This window comes from Ranitomeya variabilis, chromosome 2 (genome assembly GCF_051348905.1).
Source record: "Ranitomeya variabilis isolate aRanVar5 chromosome 2, aRanVar5.hap1, whole genome shotgun sequence".
In the NCBI taxonomy this organism is placed as follows: Eukaryota; Metazoa; Chordata; class Amphibia; order Anura; family Dendrobatidae; genus Ranitomeya; species Ranitomeya variabilis.
In genome coordinates this window covers 300010945-300018206 of record NC_135233.1, presented here as the reverse complement: position 1 = coordinate 300018206, position 7262 = coordinate 300010945, and positions in this window count along the sequence as shown.

The window sequence follows — 7262 nt, the reverse complement described above, 5'->3', positions numbered from 1 at the left end:
CATTTTTTTTATGTTTTGGCGCTTTTATACGATAAAAACTATTTTATAGAAAAAATAATTATTTTGGCATCGCTTTATTCTGAGGACTATAACTTTTTTATTTTTTCGCTGATGATGCTATTTGGCGGCTCGTTTTTTGCGGGACAAGATGACGTTTTCAGCGGTACCATGGTTATTTATATCCGTCTTTTTGATCGCGTGTTATTCCACTTTTTGTTTGGCGGTATGAGAATAAAGCGTTGTTTTTTGCCTCGTTTTTTTTTTTATTTTTACGGTGTTCACTGAAGGGGTTAACTAGTGATATAGTTTTATAGGTGGGGTCGTTACGGACGCGGCGATACTAAATATGTGTACTTTTATTGTTTGATTTTTTTTATTTAGATATAGAAATGCATTTATGGGAATAATATATATTTTTTTTCTTTATTTAGGATTTTTTTTTTTTACACATGTGGGAATTTTTTTTTTTTACTTTTTTACTTTGTCCCGGGGGGGACATCACAGATTGTTGATCTGACAGTGTGCACAGCACTCTGTCAGATCACCGATCTCACTTACAGCCGTGCAGGCTTACCAGCACCTGCACGGCACCCGGAAGTAATCCCTGCAGGACCCGGATGCAGCCCCGCGGCCATTTTGGATCCGGGGCCTGCAGGGATAGGAGGTAAGAGACCCTCGCAGCAACGCGATCACATCGTGTTGCTCCGGGGGTCTCAGGGAAGCACGCAGGCAGCCCCCTCCCTGCGCGATGCTTCCCTGTACCTCCGGCACACCACGATCATGTTTGATCACAGTGTGCCGGGGGTTAATGTCCGTGACCACTCCTGGCACATAGTGCCGGTTGTCAGCTGCGATAGGCAGCTGACACCTGGCCGCGATCGGCCGCGCTCCCCCCGTGAGCGCGGCCGATCCTGCTGGACGTACTATTCCATCCTTGGGAATTAGGGCCCACCCCACATGGACGGAATAGTACGTCCAATGGCAGAAAGGGGTTAAAGGTACCGTCACACTCAACGAGAACGACAACGATCCGTGACATTGCAGCGTCCTGGATAGCGATCTCGTTGTGTTTGACACGCAGCAGCGGTCTGGATCCTGCTGTGATATCGTTGGTCGGAGCTAGAAGGCCAGCACCTTATTTCGTCGCTGATCACCCGCTGTCATCGCTGGATCGGTGTGTGTGACACCGATCCAGCGATGTGTTCACTTGTAACCAGGGTAAACATCGGGTTACTAAGCGCAGGGCCGCGCTTAGTAACCCGATATTTACCCTGGTTATCATTGTAAAAGTAAAAAAAAAACACTACATACTCCCCTTCTGATGTCTGTCACGTCCCCCGGCGTCCACGCGCTGCTGCAGGGAGCTTTCCCTGCACTGACTGTGTGAGAGCCGGCCGGCGGTAAAGCAGAGCACAGCGGTGACGTCACCGCTGTTACTGCCGGCGCCGCTGACACATTCAGTGCAGGGAAAGCTCCCTGCTTTTACTTTTACAATGGTAACCAGGGTAAATATCGGGTTACTAAGTGCGGCCCTGCACTTAGTAACCCGATGTTTACCCTGGTTACCCGGGTGCTGCAGGGGACTTCGGCATCGTTGAAGACAGTTTCAACGATGCCGAAGTCTTTCCCCTGATCGTTGGTCGCTGGAGAGAGCTGTCTGTGTGACAGCTCCCCAGCGACCACAGAACGACTTACCAACGATCCCGATCGCTGGTCGTGATCGTTGGTAAGTCGCTTAGTGTAACGGTACCTTAAGAGCTCAGGGATAGGAAACAAAGGTTGGTTTTTAAAGGAGCACACTCAGACTGGGTCGCGGTTAACAGTGGGGTACCACAGGGGTCAGTATTGGGCCCTCTTTTTTTTAACATATTTATTAATGACCTTGTAGGGGGGCATACAGAGCAGAATTTCAATATTTGCAGCTTATACTAAATTCTGCAGGGTAATCAATACAGAGGAGGACAATTTTATATTACAGGATGATGTATGTAAACTAGAAGCTTGGCTGATAAATGGCAAATGAGCTTTAATGGGGATAAATGTAAGGTCATGCGCTTGGGCAGAAGAAATAAGATGTATAACTATGTGCTTAATTGTAAAACACTGGGTAAAACCTTCAATGAAAAAGACCTGGGTGTATGGGTGGATACAAACTCACATTTAGTGGCCAGTGTCAGGCAGCTGCTGCAAAGGCAAATAAAATGGGATGCATTAAAAGAGGCATAGATGCTCATGACGAGAACAAAATTTTACCTCTATACAAGTCACTAGTTCGATCACACTTAGAATACTGTGTACAGTTCCAGTCTCCGGTGTATAAGAAAGACATAGCTGAACTAGAGCGGGTGCAGAGAAGAGCGACCAAGGTTATTAGAGGACTGGGGGGTCTGCAATACCAAGACAGGTTATTACACTTTGGGTTATTTAGTTTGGAAAAAGGAAGGCTAAGGGGTGATCTTATTTTAATGTATAAATATATGAGGGGACAGTACAAAGACCTTTCTGATGATCTTTTTAATCATAAACCTGAGATAGGAACAAGGGGGCATCCTCTACGTCTGGAGGAAAGAAGGTTTAAGCATAATAACAGACGCGGATTCTTTACTGTAAGAGCAGTGAGACTATGGAACTCCCTGCCGTATGATGTTGCAATGAGTGATTCATTACTAAAATTTAAGAGGGGACTGGATACCTTTCTTGAAAAGTATAATGTTACAGGTTATATACAGGTCCTTCTCAAAAAATTAGCATATAGTGTTAAATTTCATTATTTACCATAATGTAATGATTACAATTAAACTTTCATATATTATAGATTCATTATCCACCAACTGAAATTTGTCAGGTCTTTTATTGTTTTAATACTGATGATTTTGGCATACAACTCCTGATAACCCAAAAAACCTGTCTCAATAAATTAGCATATCAAGAAAAGGTTCTCTAAACGACCTATTACCCTAATCTTCTGAATCAACTAATTAACTCTAAACACATGCAAAAGATACCTGAGGCTTTTAAAAACTCCCTGCCTGGTTCATTACTCAAAACCCCCATCATGGGTAAGACTAGCGACCTGACAGATGTCAAGAAGGCCATCATTGACACCCTCAAGCAAGAGGGTAAGACCCAGAAAGAAATTTCTCAACAAATAGGCTGTTCCCAGAGTGCTGTATCAAGGCACCTCAATGGTAAGTCTGTTGGAAGGAAACAATGTGGCAGAAAACGCTGTACAACGAGAAGAGGTGACCGGACCCTGAGGAAGATTGTGGAGAAGGACCGATTCCAGACCTTGGGGAACCTGAGGAAGCAGTGGACTGAGTCTGGTGTGGAAACATCCAGAGCCACCGTGCACAGGCGTGTGCAGGAAATGGGCTACAGGTGCCGCATTCCCCAGGTAAAGCCACTTTTTTTCTACAGAGAAGCAGCACTGGACTGTTGCTAAGTGGTCCCAAGTACTTTTTTCTGATGAAAGCAAATTTTGCATGTCATTCGGAAATCAAGGTGCCAGAGTCTGGAGGAAGACTGGGGAGAAGGAAATGCCAAAATGCCTGAAGTCCAGTGTCAAGTACCCACAGTCAGTGATGGTGTGGGGTGCCATGTCAGCTGCTGGTGTTGGTCCACTGTGTTTCATCAAGGGCAGGGTCAATGCAGCTAGCTATCAGGAGATTTTGGAGCACTTCATGCTTCCATCGGCTGAAATGCTTTATGGAGATGAAGATTTCATTTTTCAGCACGACCTGGCACCTGCTCACAGTGCCAAAACCACTGGTAAATGGTTTACTGACCATGGTATTACTGTGCTCAATTGGCCTGCCAACTCTCCTGACCTGAACCCCATAGAGAATCTGTGGGATATTGTGAAGAGAAAGTTGAGAGACGCAAGACCCAACACTCTGGATGAGCTTAAGGCCGCTATTGAAGCATCCTGGGCCTCCATAACATCTCAGCAGTGTCACAGGCTGATTGCCTCCATGCCACGCCGCATTGAAGCAGTCATTTCTGCCAAAGGATTCCCGACCAAGTATTGAGTGCATAACTGAACATTATTATTTGATGGTTTTTTTGTTTGTTATTAAAAAACACTTTTATTTGATTGGCCGGGTGAAATATGCTAATTTATTGAGACAGGTTTTTTGGGTTACCAGGAGTTGTATGCCAAAATCATCAGTATTAAAACAATAAAAGACCTGACAAATTTCAGTTGGTGGATAATGAATCTATAATATATGAAAGTTTAATTGTAATCATTACATTATGGTAAATAATGAAATTTAACACTATATGCTAATTTTTTGAGAAGGACCTGTATACTAGATTCCTTGATAGGGCGTTGATCCAGGGAACTAGTCTGATTGCCGTATGTGGAGTCGGGATGGAATTTTTTTCCCCAAAGTGGAGCTTACTCTTTGCCACATGGGTTTTTTTTTTGCCTTCCTCTGGATCAACATGTTAGGGCATGTTAGGTTAGGCTATGGGTTGAACTAGATAGAAAAAAGGAAAAAATTCAGCTCACCCTTATGATGGTATTCTCACAGCCTATGAGAATTTTGATCTGAGCACGGAAACGTCTCTGCTTGACGCCAGGTACTTGTGCATGAAAATGAAGGTATCCAGCTCAGGAAATAAAATCAAAAGTCTTTATTTGGACAAATTTAAAAAGTAAGCTGCTTGACAAACCAGTGCATACAGGGGGAAGGAATGTCTTGAATAACTGGACGCGTTTCGAACACGTGTAGTGTTCTTAGTCCTCAGTTTTACCAGAACTAGATGGACTTAGTCTTCCTTGAACCTTAATAACTATGTTACCAGGACCACTATCTGTCCAGGAATATGGCACCAGAACCACTATCAGTACAGGAATACGGCACCAGAACCACCATCAATTTTGTTGCAAACTGTATTTGTTGCAGAAAGGATGTAAAAACCATCAGCCGGATCCCTTTATCTATAATAGAGTCTTTTGTTTCCATTAGGTTATCCGCCAAATGCTGGACATCTAAAAACAAAACTGCCCCCATTATAGTTGAGCTATATTAGTTTCCATGACCGTCCTTGGATCTGACACTTAAAATATAGGACGTCAGGGATGTCGCTGTTTTTCCCTTGAATTGTGTAACTGGTCCACAAATAATGACTCTACCTTTTTTGAAAACGCACTCTCTGTTGAGCCTCACCCCTAAAACCACCGCATTTTTTACTTTTGCTGATATTTTTGTGAGATCGAGGTAACAATTGTGGTGGAAGTGGTCGTCTGAGCAGGAGGAGGGTTGCGTTAGGGGACTTGTTACCTTAGACTCTGACCTATTTGTTTACTTGGGTGCCAAAATACCTTGCCCTGGCCCTGCTTGACAGGAAACCGATCTATCTAGGTTCAGCCATGTCTAGTGGTGCTCTATGCTGGGAACTACATCTGTATCCCCCCAAAAAACAGATTCTGATGGAAATCCCCTCAGAGCCATCTATATATATGAGGCATCGTGATTACTCGTTAATCCCGCCCCCTGCACAGTAGCTCCACCCCCCACCACATCACCCCACACAATCCCGCCCCCCACCCCATTACCACACACAATCCCGCCCCACCACCACATCACCACACACAATCCCGCCCCACCACCACATCACCACACATAATCCCACCCCTGCACTACATTACCACACATAATTCCGCCCCCCCACCACATTACCACACATAATCCCGCCCCCCACCACATTACCACACACAATCCCGCCCACCACATCACCACACATAATCCTGCCCCCCACCACACATAATCCCGCCCCCCACCACATCACCACACACAATCCCGCCCCACCACATTACCACACACACAATCCCAACCCCCACCACATTACCACACATAATCCCGCCCCCCCACCACATCACCCCACACAAACCCGCCCCCCACCCCATTACCACACACAATCCCGCCCCCCACCCCATTACCACACACAATCCCGCCCCCCACCCCATTACCACACACAATCCCGCCCCACCACCACATCACCACACATAATCCCACCCCCGCACTACATTACCACACATAATCCCGCCCCCCACCACATTACCACACATAATCCCGCCCCCCACCACATTACCACACACAATCCCGCCCACCACATCACCACACATAATCCCGCCCCCCACCACATCACCACACATAATCCCGCCCCCCACCACATCACCACACACAATCCCGCCCCACATTACCACACACACAATCCCAACCCCCACATTACCACACATAATCCCGCCCCCCCACACATTACCACACACAATCCCGCCCCCCCACATTACCACACACAATCCCGCCCCCCCACCACATTACCACACACAATCCCGCCCCCCCACCACACATAATCCCGCCCCCCACATCACCACACATAATCCCGCCCCCCCAACACATCACCAAACATAATCCCGCCCCCCATCCCATTACCACACATAATCCCGCCCCCCACCACATTACCACACAATCCCGCCCCCCCACCACATCACCACACATAATCCCGCCCCCCACATCACCACACATAATCCCGCCCCCCACATCACCACACATAATCCCACCCCCCCAACACATCACCACACATAATCCCGCCCCCCACACATCACCACACATAATCCCGCCCCCCCCACATCACCACACATAATCTTACCCCCCACCACATTACCACAGAATACCGCCCCCCCACCACATTACCACACATAATCCAGCCCCCCACCCCATTACCACGCATAATCCCGCCCCCACCACATCACCACACATAATCCCTCCCCCCACCACATTACCACACATAATCCCGCCCCCCACCGCATTACCACACATAATCCTGCCCCCACCGCATTACCACACATAATCCCGCCCCCACCGCATCACCACACAAATTCACCACACATAATCGCGCCCCCACCACATCACCACACCACCACACATAATCCCGCTCCCCCACCACACATAATCCCGCTCCCCCACCACACATAATCCCATCCCCCACCACATTACCACAGATAATCCCGCCTCCCCACCACATTACCACAAATAATCCCGCCCCCACCACATTACCACATATAATCCCGCCACGCCTCATCACCACACATAATTCCGCCCCCTCACCACATTACCACAGATATTCCCGCCCCACATTACCACACATAATCCCACCCCCATCACATTACCACACATAATCCCACCCCCCCACATTACCACACGAGGCTCCGTCCCCACACATTACCACACGAGGCTCCGTCCCCCCACATTACC